At 34.4% G+C, this 23,704-nt stretch overlaps 1 long non-coding RNA gene across 1 annotated transcript in view; it reads right to left on the reverse strand.

Moving 5' to 3' along the window:
- Positions 1-3,861: 3,861 nt before the first annotated feature.
- Positions 3,862-23,704, reverse strand: part of LOC145294230 (uncharacterized) — a 283,183-nt gene continuing 263,340 nt past the window's right edge. The window contains exons 2-3 of the long non-coding RNA XR_013869848.1: positions 13,971-14,082; positions 3,862-4,618 (exon numbers count right to left, since the gene is read on the reverse strand). This is a non-coding gene — a long non-coding RNA (uncharacterized LOC145294230). The remainder of the gene's footprint in view (positions 4,619-13,970; positions 14,083-23,704) is intronic.

Genomic DNA, 23,704 nt, shown 5'->3' on the forward strand with positions numbered 1-23,704 from the left:
TTTCTCCATGTTAAAAAACGACCCTGGTGTCTAACTCTGTCCCGTGGGGAGGCATAGTAAATAGGTACAATCATTATAACTATGATTTTATCATTTTTAAATTTAGTTTTTCCTTATTAATGTTTAATGTATTAAATATTTAGCACCTATCGTATTATGCGATTCTTTCCGCCTGGGCCATTTCCGCTATATGTATAAACGCATACACTTTTGCAAGTTCAGATTGACGTAACGTATTCGGTTTGTCTTTCCTTTTAAAAATATGTTCATATCGATTAAAATATGTGAAAAATCATATATTTTAACCGATATGAACATACACACACACACACACACACACACACACACACACACACACACACACACATATATTGCAATTTATGACTAACAATCATAAAGTGCTGTTTCATTTAATGCCATAACCAGCAAATTCTAAGCTCGGCTATACTAATAATTTGGTAATATATTTATTTTCTCAGAGGAGAAGAATAGCATTCTTTGAAACTCCACGGAATAAGGCTTTCTTAAAAATTGTTTTTGGAGTATTCTGTCGAACAATAAATATCACTATGAATTTTAATTTGCAGTCTTGATTTCTTTTACACTTGCTTTTATTGGGGAAACTTCTCATTCCTATTACCTGAATTGATATATCTAATATATAAAAGGTTATATGTCTGTCTGTCTCCACGTATTCAAACTCTATCTTCTCCGAAACTAAAAGTCGCAGAGCGCCGCTAGGGACCTCAAATGATTGGGTTTCTTTTACGGACCGTCTTTTAAGGGGGTCAAAAATGGGGCAAAATTGAAAAAGTCGTTAAACATTTTGTGCATTCATCTTAATTTTAATTTTTAATTTTGGACCAGTTCATATGCGTGTCACGTTGGAACAGCGGTAACGTTATCAGCTTTGAATGCTACAGTTTCAGTTTCGATTCTGGCTGATGGCACCTAATTACGTTATTCTACTTTTGAAATCTCGACTCTATAATAATAAATACGAAATCTGTACAAATTAAAATATATTTAAGCGTATTTTACGACCGGGCAACGCCAGGTGCCCCTCCCGCTCGTATATATATATATATATATATATATATATATATATATATATATATATATATATATATATATATATATGTATATATATATATATGGTATGAGAAGACATGTGATTGTTCATAGGAATACCCTTCAACTTCCAGAGGAAGTCAACTCAGTGGAAATTGCCCAATTTGTATGCCAAATCTGCTTCAAGATGTGCAAATCTGCGGCGGGTGTGCAGAGTGATCTGAGAGAGCATGGACGACAAGATTGGGAGAACTTAATGTGACGGCTATTATCTGGAAAGATGCACAATCATATATATATATATATATATATATATATATATATATATATTCATATATTTATACATATATATATGTATGTATAAATATATGAATATATATATATGTATATATATATATATATATTCATATATTTATATTGGAATAACAATATTGGAATCGTCCCATAACTAATATATATATATGTATATATATATATGTGTATATATATATATATATATATATATATATATATATATATATATATATATATATATATATATACACCCCCCCACACACACATATATATATATATATATATATATATATATATATATATATATATATATATATATATTAGTTATGGGACGATCCCAATATTGTTCCAAATTTCGATGCAATTACCGATTTCGGCATCGGAAAATAGATACAAATCTTTCCGAAACAGAAATCCTCAAGATTCCCGAGTTTTTCGCCCCCGTACACAAATATATTTTGAATTGTTTTAACTTCACTTCACTTTCGGATTAAAAAAAAATTGTTTTGTTTTTTCTTTACTTCTTATTATAAGTATTATATGTATTCCCGTATGTCTTATTTGCATTTTTAATCCGTATTCCTACATTCTTTAATTTTCCTTTTTCTTTCCTCTGCCTTTTCTTTCTTTTATCGTTTATTCTTCTTTAATGACCCCCATAATTTCTTAGCGATCCCTATTTTCTTTTTACTATTTATTATATGCTACCATTCCAGTTTTCACTTTTTACTTTTATATTTATAATTATTTTTATTTTCATTTTTAAACGTTTTTATTTCCTATTCACATATTCCTTTATTTTTAGTTATATCTTAATATTTTATATTTCTGTATTTAATATATCTCAATATATTTTTCCTTCACTGCCAATCTAAACGTTCTTAAGCCAGCCTTTATATATATATATATATTCTGTATAGTTCTGGTCCGTCTCCTCTTCCGATGAGAAGCAGTTAGCTTCGAAATGACATGGCCTAAAGAATATTTTCTTTCTAATCCTTTCCTTATTTATTTGATAAAATAATAGAGTTCTATTCCTCATTTTTTATTCAACACACACACACACACACACACACACACACACACACACACACACACACACACACACACATATATATATACACACAGACTAGCAGAGTGACCAGACGTTGTCCGGGATTGAATGATGATCAACAAATGTTTCACGTTCCCACATTTTTATTGTCATTGAAATCGACGAAATAGCCCCTTTTAAATCAAATCGATTTATTGTCTACTCTAATTGGGGACCCATCGCGATGCACAGTAAAGAAGCTTCACATACCGTTCGCAGTGACTAAGTTCGCAATATATTTTAGTCTACATAGCATCGTAGAAAACCTTCTGTTGATTTTATAAAATTATTTCATTCATAATGGCTTGCATTAAAGTTTAAAATGCAAAAGTCAAGTATCATGGTTCAATTGTGCTATAAACAGAAACATTTATTTCAAACGTGCCCTTGTCATATCAAAGAACCTACTGTTGATTTTATATATTATGTCTTTCGGCTTCTGTGGTAATAAAACTTCTCGAACGCACTTGTGATGTTAGGCTGTGTAAGATCTTAACTTACGTCAAAATCGCCTGTTTCTTCTTTCATCGGATCATTTCGATTATTGATTATTGATTACTGATACCTATCGAAGACATTCCGATAAAAACCTATCTAAGAATACTAGCAGGCACATAAAATACCTTCGCGTGAAATTTCATAAAAATCGACCCAGCCGTTTTCAAGTTCATAGTGAACGAAATCACAGACAGACAGATATAGTTCCTATTATATATATATATATATATATATATATATATATATATATATATATATATATATATATATATATATATATATCTATAGAAATATATATATATATATATATATATATTTCTATAGAAATATATTTTCTTATATATCAATCCTTATTTAAAAAATCTCAATGTAATTACAGAGCAATATAGAGAATAAATGACAAAAAGTTATATTCCAAAATTCATGATGTTGACCATCTTATAATTTATTCCTTTAATTCAGTTGACCTATACAATTCTTGACAGTATCTTTTTCGTAGCGCAAAAGCAATTACTTAATTATTATATCAATCAGTGAATCTATTATGCTCTTAACACATCAGAAGAAATAGCAATAATCAATCCAACAAAAGGAATTGAAGTGTGATTTGACATGACTAAAATCCGAAAATTGGAAGGGAAGCTGCAAACACCTTTATATTTTTCCATTACGCCATATTGAAAATTTTTTAACATGGCGTAATGGAAAAATATAAAGGTAAATTATAAGATGGTCAACATCATGAATTTTGGAATATAACTTTTTGTCATTCATTCTCTCTCTCTCTCTCTCTCTCTCTCTCTCTCTCTCTCTCTATATATATATATATATATATATATATATATATATGTGTGTATGTGTGTGTGTATATATGTGTGTGCGTGTATTAAAAAGGCTTACCTCAATTCAACAAAAATGCCAAGTTACAAGTGTGTGTGTGTGTGTGTGTGTATGTGCATGTGTTATTATGCAATATATATTTTAATAATAATATATTAGTAGTGCTTCACAATAGCAATAATTATAATACTTTTAATAGTATAATCAAAATACGGTGAAAGATTACATAAACGCAATCACGTTCCGATCATAGATCTCATTAGCTAATTAATTTTATTACGTTTCGTTTATATCATTCTCATCTTTTCTTTTAATATTCTATTGATCTTTCTATTCATCTTTCGTTCCGTTTTCCGACCAGTTCTCTTTTTTTATTCATTCGTTTTTCTCTCTTTTTTTTCATTTTTACATTTTCAATCGCCGTTCCGCTATTTTCAACGACCGCCAATATAACAATGTTCTCTCTTTTTTTTTTCTTTTACGCATAATTCTTTAATCTTTTGCTTTCCTTCCTTCTTTCGTTGTTTCGTTATTAAAAAAAAAAAACGAAGATGAGAAAGACGAGTTTCTTCAATCCCCATATCCGCCGCCATCCTCTTTTTAGCGAATCATCCATCCACTACATTATAATTAATAACCGCCATCACCTTTCGCGCCACACCATACCAAAATGGCGTCAAGCCTCACTTAGCGGTAAAATTGCGCTTTGACGAAGTCAGCCGCTTAAAGAAAACAGTTAACGGCAGGCAGGTGATAAATTTAATCTCTTCGTTTCTCATGTATGCGCCTCGTCCCCGTCAAAAAGATCAAAATTGTTCTGGCCTGTAAAAACAACGATAATAAAATAACATTAAAAAGAGATATCATAACTTTAATGACGATTTGATTATCCTAATTCCATTAATGTTTACCTAGCAGTAGATTCATCGTATACGTATAAAATGTTTTTGAAGAATGGTGCTTCTGTAACTGTTACATGAAAAGGCGTGTCCCCTTTTTCATGTAAGTAAAAATAAAGAGAATTAGTAAATGAAAATAAAATTAGAGAAAACGGGAATCGAACCCTGGAGATAAGTTTTAAAGAACAATAGGGTTTAAATGGAATGTCCAGTAAATTGTTGATTCTGATAAAATAAATAATAAATATAATTTTGGCTGGAAGCTATTCATTGTTAGAAAGAATGTTGGATAATAAAAAATGGGTTATATGAATTAGATATGTAGGTTGAATTCCTTTGTGAAAACAACAAAGGAAAAATGGGAAATCAGAATGTTTCGAAACGTGCAGGTCGTGCATGTTGATGGCACGTGAATTGTGGTCACGTTGGCCGGACATGCATAGATTTCTCAATATAGGAAGTGAGAGTTAGTTAGTTAGTAGAGAAGTAAGAAGGGAGGCAGAGAGCCAGAGAGTCAGACGAGAGTTCGACCAGTTCGAATCTTGGCCCGTCTGGAAGCGAGAGGGTTTTAAACATTAAAAGAAAATGTAAGAAGAAACTTTGAATTCCTGGATGCAAGCCATTGACCGGTCAAGTGGAAGAATACATGCTCATCATGTTTTTTATAACTGCCGTCTCCTGTGTCCATCATTACATAAAAAAGGTATTGTCAATTTATATATAAGAACTATCCGAAATTCTTCATCTAAAAAATATATGTTTAGAAAGTATATGTCATTCTATTTATGTTATATAAACACTCCCGTTCATACGAACTGTCAAAGCATAAATGCCAACCCCTCAATCTATCGGCATAGATGCCAACCTATCGGTCTATCTATCTATCTATATATTAAATCCCCTCTCAAAGTGTAATTATATGTACTCTCTCTCTCTCTCAATTATAAACTCTTTCATTTATATACACCTGTTAATGTCTCCATATCTCACAACATGAACACTTATACATGAAACTCAAAAATCTCTTACTTCCATGAACACTCTTAAGACTCTTATCCTTCTTAACATGAATACAAAAGAAATTACATTCATCATTGTAATAATAACACTACGTAACATAAATGCAACACACAGATAGCTTTCTGAGTTCATTACAAGTTAGGATGGCGTGATGCTATTCCAGATAGAAAATCAATGAAACTATGGGTTGCAAATTTCATAGCTACAGGTTCGGCACTTAAAAGAAAGCCACATAAAAGGGCTCGAATGCCAGACAGTATTCGAGCTGTGAGATTTTCTATTACTCAGTCTCTTACACGTTCAGCTCGTAAACATGTTTTAGCCTTGGGATAGTCTGATCGAATAGTCAGAATTCTACACACTATGTAGTTCCATCCATATAAATTAATGATTTCGCAGAAGCTGCACGAGCGCAATTGAGAAAATCGCATATTAAAATGTGGGAGATATTGTATATATATATATATATATATATATATATATATATATATATATATATATATATATATATATATATATGTATATATATATATGTATATATATATATATGTACATATATATATATGTATATATATATATATATATGTATATATATATGTACATATATATATATATATATGTACATATATATATATGTATATATATATATGTATATATATATATATGTACATATATATATATATATATGTATATATATATGTATATATATATGTATATATATATATATATATATGTATATATATATATATATATATATATATATATATATATATATAAGGTTGACAAGAAAGTTCTAGCGGAATTTATAATTTTGATTTCAAACAATGTATTTTCAAATAAATTTTCGTGATAATTCCTTTACCTTATATATAATTTTAAAGAGCTTTTTCGCTCTACTTAATTGCTTTTAAAACGTCATATATTACAATTGTTTCAGAACGTTGAATGCAAGATGGAAACAAAGCAAATTCGTACAATTTTCTTATTTCAATTTAAGCTAGGCTGAAAAGCTGCTAAAATGCTCGTGATATCAACGAAGCGTTTGGCACACGAACTACTGCTAAACGCACAGTACAATGGTGGATTAAGAAATTGCGTGGCGGCGACGAGAGTCTTGAAGATTATGAGCGTAGTGGTCGGCTATCGGATGTTGACAACGATCAATTAAGAGCATTAGTCGAAGCCAATGCAGGCACAACTGTTCGACAACTTGCTTCTGAATTAGACGTTACGTATACGACGATTTCCAACCTCTTGAGGGAGATTAGAAATACTAAAACCTTGATAAATAGGTGCCTCAAGAATTGAAGAACAAAAAAACACCCTTATCATCCCCTTTTTTACGCAACAGCAACAACAACAACAACAACAACAACAACAACCACCACCACCCGTTTCTCGATCGGGTTGTGACTTGCGATTAAAAGTGTGTTCTTTACGACAACCGGCGACACTCAGTTCAGTGGTTAAACGGCGAAGAAGCTCCACGACAATTCCCGAAACAAGACTTGCGCTAAAAGAAGGTCACGCTGTCTTGCTGCACCCAGTCTTATCCATTAGTTTTTTGAATGCAGGCAAAGCCATTACGATAGAGAATTACTGTCAACAAATGGATGAAATGCATCAGAAACTTACAGAACAACGCCCATCATTAGTCAACATTGCTAAAACCGACTGTGCAGAAGTCGAACGAATTGGACTATGAACATCTACCTCATCCGCCATACTTTCAAGATTTCCCGACTACGGACTACCACTTTTTGAAGCATAGATTTTTACGTTATTGACATAAATGCACTTGTTTTGCGTTGGCAAGGATGTGTTGATTCTTATGATGCTTATTTCGATTAATAAATTTTTATTTGAACTAAGAACTAAGATAAATTCATCTGAATTTAATAGTTTAAAACCGCAAAAACTTTCTTGTCAGCCTGATATATATATATATATATATATATATATATATATATATATATATATATATATATATATACTCCTATAAATTCATGTTTCTTTTGTGTGTATTGATATTAATATTAAAAGCCCTCTTTTCTATTTATGTAAAAAGAAAATACAATTTTCTTATATATGGGTCATGGAATGGAATTCATCTGCAAAAAATCTAGCTAATTTGCATATTCTTTTAAACATTCATTTTAATTAATTCCCGATTAGTTTTTTCGTTTTTTTTATGGGATGGTCATCATTAGTTAACTATTACGTGTAATCATATTCATGCAGATATTCTACATGATTTATACTTGCATAATATTTGCGTAAAAAGTTTACAGGACACACAATATTGTTTCCATATATATTTATGTATACGTATATATTTTGTTTAATCCATCAATCTATCTCTATCTCTCTCTCTCTCTCTCTCTCTCCCTCTCTCTCTCCATATCTATCTATCTATCTATCTATCTATCTATCTATCTGTCTGTCTGTCTGCATACATTTCCTTACGCAATAACTCTGTCAATTTTAAGTCTACAGATTCGAAATTTGATATACAACGTACTGAGATCTGGAAAATCTTTGTGATCGGTTTTCGGCCAGAAATTTTGCGATTAAGGGGTCAAAGCCAACGATTTGACCTTTCAGAACTCTACCAAACTCCTCCGACAATTTTCGGTCTAAACACTTGAAATTTTAGATATAGGTTTCTGGGACATGGATCTAACTTAATAACTTGACTTAAGCCCAAAACAATAAATTTTAAGGGGTCATAATAGGGGTCAAAGTTAAAAAAATTGACCGCTTTTTTTGGCTCAACATACACCTCCAAATACCCGGGCAACGCCGGGCACCCATGTTATTATACACACACACACACACACACACACACACACACACACACACACACACACGCACACACACACACACACACACACACATATATATATGTGTGTGTGTGTATGTGTGTAAAAATCCCCGAGGTTGAAATAAACACACACACACACACACCTATGTTATATATATATATATATATATATTTATTTATTTATTACATAAATGACATAAACTGAAATTTTAAAATACTTTTAGATTACAAACTGTATAATACTGTAAAATTATAGTGTATATAATCTTAGTATCAATATTTATGAGATAATTTCAATCAAATAAAAAATCTCAATACATGAGGTATTGTACCTATATTTTTTCTGCATTTACTCTGTAGAATATCTATTTGATAATTTGCTTCTTTTAGGTTTTTACGCAAACATATTAGCTTTTAAATATATGCGCTAAATAGGAAAATTTATAACTACTTATGAACGTTGTTTTGCAAAAAATATTTTTCTCTGATGAAAAACCACTTGTTGAAAATCCATGAATTAACGAACACACTTTTGTATTCCTTGTTAAATATTAATATCCCCGTAAATCTTTTTAAATTATTGAATATAACTGAAAATTTCCATTATATATATATATATATATATATATATATATATATATATATATATATATATACTCTATTTACTCACATAGATTATTATACGATATACGAAAGTATAAATTTATGCGTAAACTTTAAGTATTTATTTCAACAGTGCTCAATACGTAGGTAGAGCTAGTTAGTAAGTTAAAATATATATATATGGCGATTTAGCTACACTTAATATTTCGCGTTTCATCCACTCTAGGATTCTTCAGTTTTATGCGGGAATTTTGTGGTTGCCTCGCTTTTTTTTATATACGCACCTTCTATTGAGTTTTTTGTTAGCCAATCAGCTTCCTAGTATCCACCGCAATCTTCCGTATAAGCCAATGAGCAGACACTTACAGGACGGAGGTCAACTGGGCATTTGTCCTGTAAGTGCCTGCTCATTATATATATATATATATATATATATATATATATATATATATAATTTGAGGTTGATATTTTCCAAAGGTAGGGTAACCAGTGTAATATAACGAGGTTCATACAAGAGTGCTCAATACAGAAGTAGATCAGGTTACATTTGTCTGTACATAAGCAACAGTTTGTTGCTACGCAGTCATGAGCATGTTTCGGTCTACTAGTATTTACTAACTAGAGACCTCATCAGGCAACAACCCTTATTTTCGAAAACGGAATTCTAAATGAAGAGCGAAAATCTATCCTCGGCAAAAGAAGGCTTTTTTTTCTTTTTTTTCTTTTTTATCATGAGTGTAAAGAACAGGGTTGAACAGGGTGCGAATTTATTAGGTTTTCATTCTCATATCTGTTTATTTACTTATTTATCGGTGATTTTATTCATTTTCGTGTTGGTGTTAGGGGTTAGAGTTTGTGGGTTGAGGGGATTTGGTTCTAAATCTAGGGCTATACAGATGTTATCTTTAGCGAGCGAGAGGCTTCTCGTTCGTCCATGTCTGAGACCTTCAAGGATCAATGTGTCATAAAATCCTCTTTTTTTAAAAAGTTTATTTCAATTTAATATTCTTATATCTGAGAAGAGGTTAGGAATTTACCCGGGTCTGTTGAATGTTGTTTGGGCTTCCAGTTAACGGTTGAAAAGAGGAAAGGGGGGTTAGAGGCGTAAAAAAGAGAAAGGAAGGAAGGTGGTAGGAGGAGATGGAATGGGGAAGAAGGAAGAGGAACTAAGTAAAGTAGAAGAGAAGGTGGCATCATTTAATAGCTATGCTTTATCTTACTTAAACAAAATCGGTTATTTTTGGACCTCCTCAATATTAATTTCTCTTTCGTCTGTTCCTTTAATGTTGATTCATTAATTTGTGTATTAGTACATTCATTAAAGACGTTTTTTTAATGATGGTAATTGCAAAATTCAGGATATATGTTATTTATAAACTTATGATGGTTAAATTTAGCCTTTTTTATTTTTTTAATTTTTTATTTATTATTATTTTTATGCATGATTTTACTCAGGAAAAGTGTAGTTTTGGATTTCGTGAATGTTGGACCTGAGGAGGTTAGGATGTGTAGGTGTTCAACTGTCGGATATTGCATATGGGTCGTGTTGGAGTTGAATATATTGGGGAGTAATTCGCGAGTGAGAGAGCAGATGCGATTTGTAATGTCTGCAATTTATGGAGGTTTCTTGTTTCTTATTTAAGAGTTTATCCCTATCCTTAAATTTTGTGATAAATAGTTTTTCATTTAAGCAAAGAAGGCAAGGTGAATTTTGTGACTGGCAAGTTTTTGCTTTTTTTAGGATGTGCCGGTCAACAATAGGTGTCAAATTTTTACTCGTTAGATCATTGTAGCATGTAGCTAATGATGTCTTATCTGTGTAATTTGAGTTTAGGAAAGAGCTTTTGTGGCCTGTGTATCTCTGTTTAAAGGTATTACTAGTTTGGCCGATGTAGGACTTGTAAATGGTGTGGGGGGGTTCCTTGGCCCTAATATTTGCATGATAAATTACAGAGGTTGTGAGATATTTTCCCTTAAGGGGGCATTTGGATTTATTAATACAGTTGCACGTTTTTGTTACCCTGTTCCCTAGATTGTGTACTGTGTCGTTGCTTAAAATTTTTTTATTATGGTTTTTTATTATCTTTTCTAAGTTATTGCCGCAACTGTAGGTCAGTTTGATGGTGTTTTTGTTGAATATTTTGTGGAACATGTTGTTGGGGGAGGAGGGATGTAGGTTAATGAGATTAATAAATTTTCTACCCAAGTTTGTTTTGACCATTTGGTTGAATCAATTCGATACTTTTTTTGTGACCAGGAGCGGAGGTCCGCTTGAAATATAACAAATAACAATAAAAATTATAAATACAAAAAGGAACATCGTTTTTCATGTTCAAAAAACCCTCATAACCTTTAAATCACTATCCTAGAAGCATACGTGGACTTAATTATGACAGCCCCTTTAAGAAATTCGTTTCTTATCGTTGAGAACTTTCAGTTGAATTAAAAGTCAGTCAATTTAGCTCTTATGCGTAGATCATCGTATAACGATTAGATCACTGTCTGACTGACGTAAATGAACACTTAAAATTAAGATGTTTAAAATTCAACGTTATTTGAAGCGGTTAATGGTAGCCGAATGGATTAGGTCTCCGCTAATCGAGCCAGAGATGTCTCGTGATACGGGGTTCGAATCGTTCGACTGGTAGTAATCGTGACACCCTGCACTGAAGATTCCCGAAAGGATGAAACACTAGTGTCTGTAGGTATTTAATTATTATAGTGGAAAATAATTATATATATATATATATATATATATATATATATATATATATATATATGATTGTTGAGCTGGATTAAATCCGACGATATGAAATAAAATGGAGGTGGAAGGACCTGGATACTCAACGTTTCGCCCGATTTATGCGGGCTTCTTCAAGAATAAATCGGGCGAAACGTTGAGTATCCAGGTCCTTCCACCTCCATTTTATTTCATATATATATATATATAAAAGAAAGAAAACGACCATATATTGCAAATAAGTAAAATATCAATATTTCACTAAATACACGTCACAAAAATAAAAATTGTATCATAAAATGACTGTTTTAAGGTTAGTTATTTCCCAAAATTTTATTCAAATTCATGCAATATTCACGAAGTTATGACATTTTATTCTTTATCAAAGAATTTCCATTGTCCATCGCTTTGTTGCAGGTTTCTTAAAATATTGTTTTAGGGCAAAAATACAATGTCTGATCATAAAAACTTAATTTTTTTATTATATTTTTCTGTCCAAGAAGAATAAACAAAAGCACACCCTAGGTGCTAAGCCTTAAATAAATGAATTATTTATCGATACATCCACGATTTTGTGAAAATAACTTTGAATTACCTTTTGTCTATCGAGGAAGTCAATTGTTTGATCTGAAAAAGAGTTATGGCTCTGGCGACATTAACTATTTTCCTTCACAGGAATCCTTTGAAGTAAGTTGCCCTCCTTCCTCATAAACCACTCTTTTCAATATTGACCAAAGATTTTCAATGGTGTTAAGGTCTGGAGAACACGGTGGCCAGCTCATGAGGATTTCTCCAACGAATCCCAATGATTCAAAAAAGACTGCATTGTCATGCATAAAAATCATCTGAAAGCGACATGACAATGATAGGTCATCTAGCCATGGCGACAAATGATTATCCAAAAAAGGCCGTATACTCATTGCTGGTAAGCTTTACACATTTTGGCGCTCGGAATGATTCAACTAACTTATCTCCAATCATTTCCGCCCAAAACATGATGCCTCCACCTTCTTGTTGATGATGAACTCCATAGGGGTCGGAGTTCCGTTCGGGTTCCAAACTTTGACCTATCAATCCGGACCGTCAAGAGTAGCGCGTGTCTCATCCGTAAATAGGACACGTTGGAAATCCATTTTCATGTAATTCTTTGTTCAAGTCATTCGTTTTTCCTTATGTTGTTTGCTCAATAGAGGCCATTGAAGAGGTTTGATGTTCCTTGCCATCTCATTCAACACATTGCATCGGGTCTGCCTGGAGCTTGGAGCGATTCCAGCTCTTGCAAAAATGGAAACACTGGTGCTGTTTGGGTTTCGATTGACTTCCCTACGACTTTTCTGAATATCGCGATCTCAAAAGTTTCTCCTGTTGCCCTTATCCTGTCTAGATTTAGTGTTGGTGTTGTTCACGAATAAAGCTAAAGTTCTTGGATCCCTTTCCAACTCCGTGGCTAAATCCTTGATAGACAATCTTTCTGCGAGTTCAGCAACAGCCCTTTGCTTTTCGATAACCTTCAAGCACACATTTTTTTTGGCATTGTAAAAAATCTCCAATAAAGCGATGGGCAGTATAAATTCCTTGATAATAAATAAAATGTCATAACTTCGCGAATATCGAATGAATTTGGATAAAATTGTGGGAAATAACTGACCTTAAAGCGGTCCTTTGATGATACAATTTTAACTTTTTTGTGACGTATATTTAGTGAAATATTGATATTTTACTAATCTGCGATAAAGCGATCAACACAGTTCATACTAATATATATAGACGTATTTATTTTTATAAGCCATTTTCTTATAAGCCATTTATTACCTCGGCTATTCTCATTTATATTTATATAAATAGGTTGCAAATTAACTCCTAAAACACATACTTCTACCCAATCTTCAGTTAAAACTCTAACCATCTTACATGCCTTTAACTTTTACTCTTTTATTTTTTATAATCTTTTCTGAGATTTTGACTTTTCTTATCCCTTGTTGCTAATGATGCTTGATTTATGCAAGATAGTCCCAAAGCAGTCTGAAGTATTCCATACATTTCTGTCGTCTTCTTTTTCAAGTTTAAAAGATAATTTTTATTGCATACCGTTCTTCTAAAGTGTCCTCACGTCCAGATTGCATTTTTGAAATTCACCAGCTATGGCAATCAGACTTTAATAGGGTGTATTCCAATTCTTGCTTTAGTTGTTCATTTGAACCTGAAATAATAAAAATTGGTCAATCAACACACAAGACGTATAGCAATAACATACTGTATTTTTAAGAGTCTACGCCAATTTTAAATACCTTTACAAAAACTATGGAAAATCATTGAAGGCACTTCAGTTAAAATATGTGTAGGAAGATATTTTGTCGGGGACACCAATACAGCTATCACCGCCTAGAAAACAGCGGAAGTAATGTAACAATGAAATGTCTCGAGAAATGCCAAAATGGTTTTGGAAGAAATTCATCATGTTGAGCAAGCCAAACCTATTAATACCATCACAGGTCAAAGTGAACAGGGCACATGGACCAAGTGGAGAAGTGTAAAAACAAAAAAACAAAAACAAAAACAAAAACAAAAAACAAAAACAAAAAAACAAACAAACAGATATTACATGGCGAGACTTTTAATACATTGAACCTCAAAGATTGTTTCTTTATAAATGCAGTTTACGATATCTTAAGAACAACAGTTAACTTTTCATGGTTCAGAATAACTCCATCAGACCGATACAAAGCACGTGGGAAAACTGCCATTCTCAAATAAAATCATAAAGGAAGAAAATAGTACAGTTTATGCGTAAAAATAGGCAGAGATTGTGATTGTGTAATCATAGCGAGGACTAAGACGTTGTATTCGACTTAGAATGTCGACTCGTATTTCCGACTGAAATAACGTTACTAAATCACTGTCCAAATATTTCATGATGCCAAAGGCAAAATAAGTTGCTCTTCTGTAATCAAGCGCTTAAAAAATTAGTACAAATATGTTTGTGTGTAGCCTGCAGTTTTCCGTGAAGACAAAAAGAATGAAGAAAACAGGAAAAAAAATACCGCCTTTTCTCTGTATGTTTACGATATTGACACTTAACATGCAAATAAAATGCTTCCGGTTGGATATAAAAACCCTGACTTTTCAGAGATTGCTGATCCTGGATTTGGATGTTAGAGTGCGTCGTGTTCTAGAGTTGAGTTTTGACAGTAGAGTGTCGAGTTTTGGAGTTGAGTTTTAATAGTAGAGAGTCGAGTTTTGGAGTATCTATGGAAAATATGAAGATCTATGTGTCAGAAAACCATTGCATTACCTATTGAAATCTCCAGATGTTTGGATAAGCTCATCGACTAGGGGGAAGAGCTCATTATCAAGAACCCCTCTCCCCTCCTCTTTGCCTGGCTGGCACAAACGTGTCCGTAGACAGCTGAAGACCTTGGTGCCAACAATTAAGGGGGAGTACTATTAGGCTCACACGTAGTTGATTTCCAGGGCTGGAATAGGGAGTGGTTGGCCATTCACTGCGACCTTGCCCAGGATCGTCAAAACTGGGCTGCGATTGTTCGAGATGCAGTTCGTGCTCGAGAGAAAGGCCGCTCAATCCGAATAGGGCGATAGCCGTTATAAGTACAAGCAAGTACTATCGAAGTCGATGTGAAGGTTTCATTTCTAACTTAGTTTATATTTTTTATATTCTTATCTCACATTGGTCTTTCACCATCAGACAGAAATAAATAAATAAATAAATAAAATATGAAGCAAAAGTCGAATTGAATCAGCGTGTATGGCAATCCTTCAGAATAACGATAATTCAACAAAGTAGCATCATGTGATACTGTTGAGATGATCTGGAATAGTGATAATGATGCTTCGGTCTCAAATGTGTGAATCCAATGGTAATTTTTTGATAAAGAACCTTTTGAACGAACTTGCTGTGCATCTTCCTCCTCAACGTAAATATCGTCGACAATCTCGAAAATAAGCAAAATCTCACCCCTTAACTGTAGATATCCTCAGATGCCGTCAGAATTTCAACGCCATTTTGCTTTTCAAACTTGTCTTTGGTCTTCCTGGCGGTGTGCGGCTTGGCAATGTCCTCCTGCATCAAAGCACTTTTTCAGTTGATCAGAGCCGAGTACTTTTGCTTCAACTTTTCGTAGACCAACTTCAGTTGCTTACAGTAAAATGAGCCGCATTTACAATTGTTCCCCCGCCTTCGGCTGCACAAATCTCTTTAGTGGCTTTCCCGACTGGAAGACGTAGTTTCCAGCAGTAATGAATCAAAACTCGCAGCTCAATTTTATCAATTGCCATCTGGAATAGAAAGATGAAGATCACTATATAAACACAAAAAAAAAAAACAATTAAAAGTTGCTTCAAAATTCAAACTTTTACGAACTTTTGGGACAACCTTATAAATAATAAAAGCATCACACGAGGCGGGAATTGTGTGTCTATCTTGGGAAGATTTACATCTTGTAATTAAAAATATTTTTTAGTCAAGGTTAAGATATCCGTCTTGTCTCTCTTTACATATATGTTGTGATGTTAGTATTTGAATAATTGACGAATGATGAACACGGTAACAGTTAAATAAATATGTATTGACGAAAATACATGAAAAAGGTAAATTGAGCAATATCTTTGCTCACCTGCTAGACTAGTTGGTGACGACCATCCCTCCGTGTGTCCGTCTCTGACTAACTTTTCCAACCGGAAGTGACGTTCATTATTTCAGGCAGTAGGGGTGCGTCTCCAACAATATATATATATATATATATATATATATAATAAGCCACGCATATTCTTAGATGCATCCTCACATCTTAATAAAATGCTTCGTTTGTCGGTCTGTCACACTGAAATTTGAAATAGAATTTTCGCTGGATTTCGCGCTTACTTTCCATTAGTTTGCCACTTTAAAGTTTGACAAAGCATTTTAATTGGTATATCAAACTTAAAACTTGGATGTCTACTAGAGAGAATTTGAATGCCTACCATAGAGAACTTGAATACCTATTAAACATTGTCCTCGGGTATTTAAGGTCTATCTATACAGTGCCCTGGGGACACTTTTCCCTACAAGTACACTCTTACTAAATATTTAAAATCACATAGTATTCACTGCCCAAATAAGATCTCCTCGGTATGGCTAATCCATACTGGCTTTTACGAGGAATTCTACGAGGAATAGTGATGTTACTTATAGTAACAGCACTAAGCTAGATATTCTATTAGACCAGATGAATTCTTGTTCTGGAATCCAGTAAGCCCAATAGGCAACAAGAAAGATATATTATACCATATTTAACTGGTCAATTGGTCGTTGCCATTTGAAACATAAAGCAAATTTAATGGGAGATTTTAATATTTATGCCTCTCATATAGAGATCAAATCTTAGCCCATAGAAAGGGGTCCCTTGATTTTTCAGAACATCGACTTTTGTTGGTTTGTCAATCTTAATTTTTAAATAGCATTCTCATTGATCTGTCACGCTTAAATAGTGTAATAGCATTTTTATTGGTTAGTTATTCTCAAGTAAAATTTTCATCTTGTAGCAATGCATAAGTTTGGAATCATATTTTAGTACATATGCTACGCTTAAGTTTAAAATAACATTTTCGCTGGTCTTATATAAAACTAACCTATGTTGATTTATGATTCATATACTAAATACCGAAATGGGGATGTTTGAAAATAGTATAGACACATTTGTCTCTATTCTATCATATATATATATTTTTTTTTTATGGAGAGTAGATAATGCATGTGGATGTGTTATCGGCATCTCCAATAACTCTTGCTTCTCCTTTTTTGTCCTTCAGTCCTCATTTCCAATGAGTGATTTTTCTGACAATGGGTGAAGAAAAAACTGCTTTCCAGGTCGGTAGTATTTTGTGAACAGTAGCCTGAGATGTCGGAAAATTTCTGTTTCTATGTCTATCCTTGTGGTCATGTCACTAGTAAGAGTGCTGGAGGTAAACATTTCATCTGGGCTGACGTTATCTGCCTGATAGTCAGGGACCCGAACCGTGGATTAACCACTAAGGAGGCTATTCTATCAGCAGGTGCAAAGTACCGGGGCTGCTGTATTGCCATTTGGTGACTGGATTCTGGATCATACAGTAGTTTCTGGTAGGGCATTAGTAATTCATTGTTCGGCTACGCTTAATTTGTAAGGACCATGTTCATTGGTTCGCGGTAGCGGTGGATAAGAGGTTAATGACACAAACTGACAACTTGAGGGTATCAAGTTTGAATTCATCATTACCATCTCTTTTATTTCATCAAAAGTTGTCTGTGATAAACGTCCTTTCAAATATAAAAACCGGATCACTGCGCAACGCTCATCAGGCTTCATTCCATAACTGACTCGATTCCAACATCTGTAAATCAGAAACTACAATTAGTTCAGAGCTGTAATTGGTCATATAACTCAGAGAGGCATAAATTATTGCACATGCAAAAGTTTAGCTAGATCAGCCGACTGGAAGTGGGTAAGAAGACATTTATTATTGAACGCCCCTCGTATATTCTGCTTCAGTTTCACACCCAAACGATTTTTGGTAAAAGGAAATGAAAGCAAAGTTTATATGTTTGAATGTTTTTAAAAATAATGTGAAAATACAAAGAAAAAGCAAAAAAAAAATAAAATAAAATAAAGACGACGATCGCTAGGAGAGGAAAGAGAAATATGAAAAGAAAGAGTAGTGGGAGAAGGAGACAGAAAATAGAAAAATGGGAAAAGAAGTAGGAGTAGAAACAAGAACGAGGAGGAAAAGAAGAAGAAGAAGAAAAAGAAGAAGAAGAAAAAGAAGAAGAAGAAAAGAGAGAAGTTGAGCTGAGAAAAGAAAATAGCAAAAAAGGGGAGAAGGAAAAGTAGGGAAAGAAAACCAAAATGAAGGAGGAGATGAAAAAATATCAGGAGAAAAAGGAAGTGATGAAGAAGAATCGTACCTGAAGAGAAGAAAAAAAAAGCCGAAAAAAGAAAATTCAGAAGAGAAGAAACAATAAAAGAAAAAAAAAATGTCACACACAAAAAGAAAAAGAAAAAAGAAATGAAAAATATGAAAAGGAAAAATAAAAGTAAGAAAAAATGAAGAATAGGTTACCGAAGATCAGAGAGAGAGAGAGAGAGAGAGAGAGAGAGGGGGAGAGAGAGAATTATTTAAGGTGCAGATAATTTTGTATTATATTATTCCTGCTGATGTAACGTCTGACTTTCTCAGATGTATCTTGCTGAATCTGGAAATCTTTAGTAATTTATAATTTGACGTGCCTTTTTAATACCCTTATGCCTTTTTTTTAGTGCCCTTTTAAGGGTGTCTACAAACCTTTCGGCGTGGTCATTTGACCTGTATTGATATGATTTATTTGAAAAAATTCTACAAAACTCCTTGAACTCTGCAGAGGTGAACTGAGTTCCGTTATCATTCACAATACAATCTACCAGACCGAAACGGGCGAATAGTTCGTGTTCAAAATTTATTGTTGTCCCTGTGATATAGCTATCAAGTTAAGTAATGATAATCCTCCTGGGAGGCCGCAAAGTCGATGCGGATTCTCGACCACGATTGGTCCGTTTTTGGCCAGGGTTTAAACGTGATAGGTGATGCTTTTGCTGCTAGAACACAAACCTTGCAAGCGTCAATCATCTCCGTGATTTCCTAGCCCATGTTTTGCCAGTAAACGTATGCCATATTATTGGGTAATTGTTACGGCTTTACCTTATTAATGTGCTACAAAACATTCTTCGTCTATATTTCTATTACTTTCCCTCTCTACCCTGCTCTAAGCAAGTCTGCCGACCTATTCCACAAATCCCAAATCTCAATTATGAAAGTTTTCTAGAAAAATACTCGGTTAAAGCCAGATCTCCAACTTCCAACGTAGACCCCCACTACCATGTATCCTTCTCCAACATCCGGGGTCTATGTTCCAATCTTCCAGAGGTTCAAACTCTATTATAGGAGACTAAACTTGACCTGTTATTCCTAAGCGAAACTGGCATTAGACCGTCTACTTCCCTAGAAGAGTTCGTAATTAAAGGATACTCTAACTTAACCTCTAAATCTGACCCTCAAGATCGCTATGGGCATGGAGTATGTGCCTACATTAAAGACAACTTCCCATGTGGCAGAGTCATCTCCAGAGAAGATCCTAACTAACTCTATATGTGCTTTTGGGTTGCACTTGCTCACACTACTGCGTTTATATTTGCACTCTATCGCCCCCACAACAGCGGAGTTACTATCTTTAAAAGCATATCTGAGAAAATTGACCACGTCCTGTCTGCGTACCCCCCAGCAAACATTCACACAATGTCAACAATGTGGAACGGTTAACCCACTCTAACAAGACAGATGACGAGGGGAGGTTCTGTCACAATTTCCTCATTGCTTCTGATCTCACTTAGATTGTTCATGAACCCACCTGTGTCCCTGACATCGATGGCGAGTATGCAAGTCTCTTAGACCTTTTCTCACAATTGCCCTGAGCTATATTCTTCTTCTGTGGTGTCCCCACTGTGATCTTCCAACCACTCGGTTGTATCAGTTAAGATAAAAACGAAATGTAATAGGTCCTCAGACATACCTCTCCATCGTACAGTATATCGATAATCTATGGCTGACTGGGATAGCTTCCGCACGTTTATATCAGATCTACCTCTGCGTTCCATGTTTAAAAAGGATATGCCCTCTATAGTAACATACCTGACGGAATGATTAATTGTAGGTATAGACATATTGTAGGTATGATTAATTGTAGGTATCATACCCTCGAAAAGGTTCCAGCAAAAACCTAACAACCAGCCGTGGTTCTCCCCAGAATGTGCTGCTGCCATTGCGTACAGAAATCACTTTTTTCATTGCTTCCAACTTAATAGATGTACTGAGACTAAAGCCGCTTTCAAGACCGCCAAAAACAACTGTAAAAAAGTAATAAAGAATACGAGAGAGTTGTATCTTCAGTCTGTCAAGTCCAAAGTAGCTGAGCAGCGGCTTTGTTCCCATCAGATTTGGCAAATAGCAAACAGAATCCTGCATTATCCCAACTATCATCAATGGACTTGAGGTAATCTCGCCAGCATCAGACGAAGCCAAACACTTTGCCAAGAACTTTGCAGCTAATTCTACTCTTTACGACCAAGGCTTCCAACCCTCAGTATAGCTCCAACTTCCAACGTAGACCAACTTAGACCTCCCACTACCATGTATATCTGAAAACACGCTATGCGACATTCAAATATCTGTACGTGATGTTGCCAAGCTAATCAAAAACTTTGATTCCAGTAAAGCAATTGGTTCTGACGGCATCCCAATTATAGTTCTCAAAAAGCTACAGCCAGAACTAGCGCGGAGAAATGTTTCCCAACACCTTCAAGAATCTCATCAGTATGTCCTGTATTTAAAAATTTAGGTGATCGCCCATCTGCCTCTCAGTACAGACCAATAAGTCTCCTGTGCACCATGAGTAGCTGCTGGAATCTGTGCTAAATAGTCAACCATCTCAGCAAAAATAACCTTCTTAGTAACGTGCAATATGGTTTCCGTTTTGCTAGATCTACAGCAGACGTTCTCACAGTTATATCCTATAGGATTAGCGAATCTATCGACGGAGGCTTCCCTTCTAGGGCAATTGCTCTTGACATATCAAAGGCCTTTGATAAGGTATGGCATAAAGGTCTACTTTGCAAGATCTCCAGATACGGTATAGCTGGAGATGTCCTCTCGATTATTAAATCGTTTCTCTCTGATAGGTTCATAAGAGTAATGGTTGATAGGCAGAAATCAGAAGCTCACAGTATTAATGCTTGAGTCCCTCAGGGCCCAACTCTCTTCCTGATCTGCATTAATTATCTTCCAAATCACGTATTAAGATCATTCGTAGACATTTATGCTGTAGACACTACCATGTATGGTAGCACATCAAAGATCGTATACGACCAAGTTCTCTCCGATTCTCTCTCCTCTGACCTTGAGCACGTGGTACGATAGAGAAAGAGGTGGCTGGTTACTTTTAATACATCTAAAACCAAGCCTTTATCTTTACATCATCAACGCTTTGATGCCCATCTGGCACCAATTTAAATAAACGGCTCTCTTTCTGGGAAGGTTTCATGTTTTGACAAGCTTCTGGGCTTGACCTTTACTCCCGATCTGAAATGGAACACATATATCAAATTCATTGCCAAAGTCACTGGAAAAATAATGAGATCTTTCTACCGCTCCAGTAGATATCTCCCTCCTGATGCAATTCTTTACCTATATAAAAGCGAGGTACGGCCAAACGATGGAGTACTGTTGCCACATCTGGGCAGGAGTTGCTAGAAGCAGCTTATCCTGCCTTGACAGAGTTGAAAATAGACTTTGTAGCTTAGTGGGAGATGCCTTTTTCTCTTCCCTGCAACCTCTTTCCCACAGAAAAGACGTTGCGAGCCTGTCTCTGCTTTATCGTTATTTTCATGGCAAGTGCTCATCTGAGCTTCAATCTATGGTCCCCCCTTCGTTTTTAATGTGGGTGAGTGGGGACACCAGATCCCCTAAAAGATGCACTCTAGTCAGTAACAAAAATAAAAAAATGTATCAGTCATGAAAGATTTCTCCTTCATTAACCGAGACAAAAAATGAAGTGGAAAAAGTGAAGTGCAGCACCAGAACAGATACTATACTTTGATCCTGGCCCGAAGGCCAAGAGTCTCCCCTTTTTTGAGATGAACTGAATTTATTTGAACTATTTTTTCTTTTCTTGGATTTTATATTCTCACAACGTTTCGGCCGATTTAACCTTCAACCTTCTTCAGGTGCATCTTGTACGGAATTTAGAACAAAACACTTCATTTAATCTATAGGGGGTAGGATGCTCTTGTTACGTCAGCCATGACCAACTAGAAGTCTAAAGTAATTATCAGTTGTATTCTCTGTATCGTCTGCATTGAGGATTGAACCTTCAACCTCCAGAAGAGTGTCATTTATAGCTGACTTTTTACCCAGTAATTCATCCGTTACGCCATGGGTCCAGATTCCTGAGTTCGACAGAATGATTCCCGAGTTCGACATAATATGCCTGAAGAAAGTCGGAGGTTACATCGACCGAAACATTGTGAGAATAACATCCAAGAATGAGAACAGTAGTCCGAATAATCAAAAGATTACAAATTATCAATCCTTATCTTAAAAGAACAAAAAAACAAACAAACAAAGCAAAAACAAAACAAAACAAAACAAAACAAAAAACGAAGAAAAGGTCAGCTCATCAGCGAGGCAATCCATTATTACTGGAATGATGCCAACGACTTGTCGTATAAGAGTTGGTTTCGCTTAAACTTCGATGATTGCCACTAGACGGCGCTGACGTGCAAGCTCTGAAAGTAATCTGAACAGCAGAAACAATTTCCTTTGTTCAAGCCATAACCTGATCTGTATAATGATTTAGTGTAGTCGAATGTCCAAAGTTTTCAGTGTAATTGGTCATTTAATTGTTAGAAAGGCGAGTGGGTACAATTGAAAATGGAATTATTACAATATTAATGAGAAAAACTATTGGGACATGTTGATGAAAGGAGAAAAACCGTTAAGAAGAGGGAGAAAAGGGAAAAGAAAAAAATATAATGATACGAGAAGAAAAGTGAGAAGCAGAAAAGGAGGAAGGGGAGACAATCAGTTAAAGAAGGAAGAAAATACAAGAAAGCAGTAGAGACAGAAGAAAGAGAAAGAATAGTAAAACCGGAAGATTAAAAAGAAGACAAAGGAGTAGGGAGGGGATAAGAAGACGAAGAGAAGAGGAGGAGGAAAGGATGAGGAGGACAAGGCAAATGAAGAAAAAACAAAAAACAAAAAAC

This window comes from Euprymna scolopes, chromosome 15 (assembly GCF_053919585.1).
Source record: "Euprymna scolopes isolate OS-2025 chromosome 15, ASM5391958v1, whole genome shotgun sequence".
Classification (NCBI taxonomy): domain Eukaryota; kingdom Metazoa; phylum Mollusca; class Cephalopoda; order Sepiida; family Sepiolidae; genus Euprymna; species Euprymna scolopes.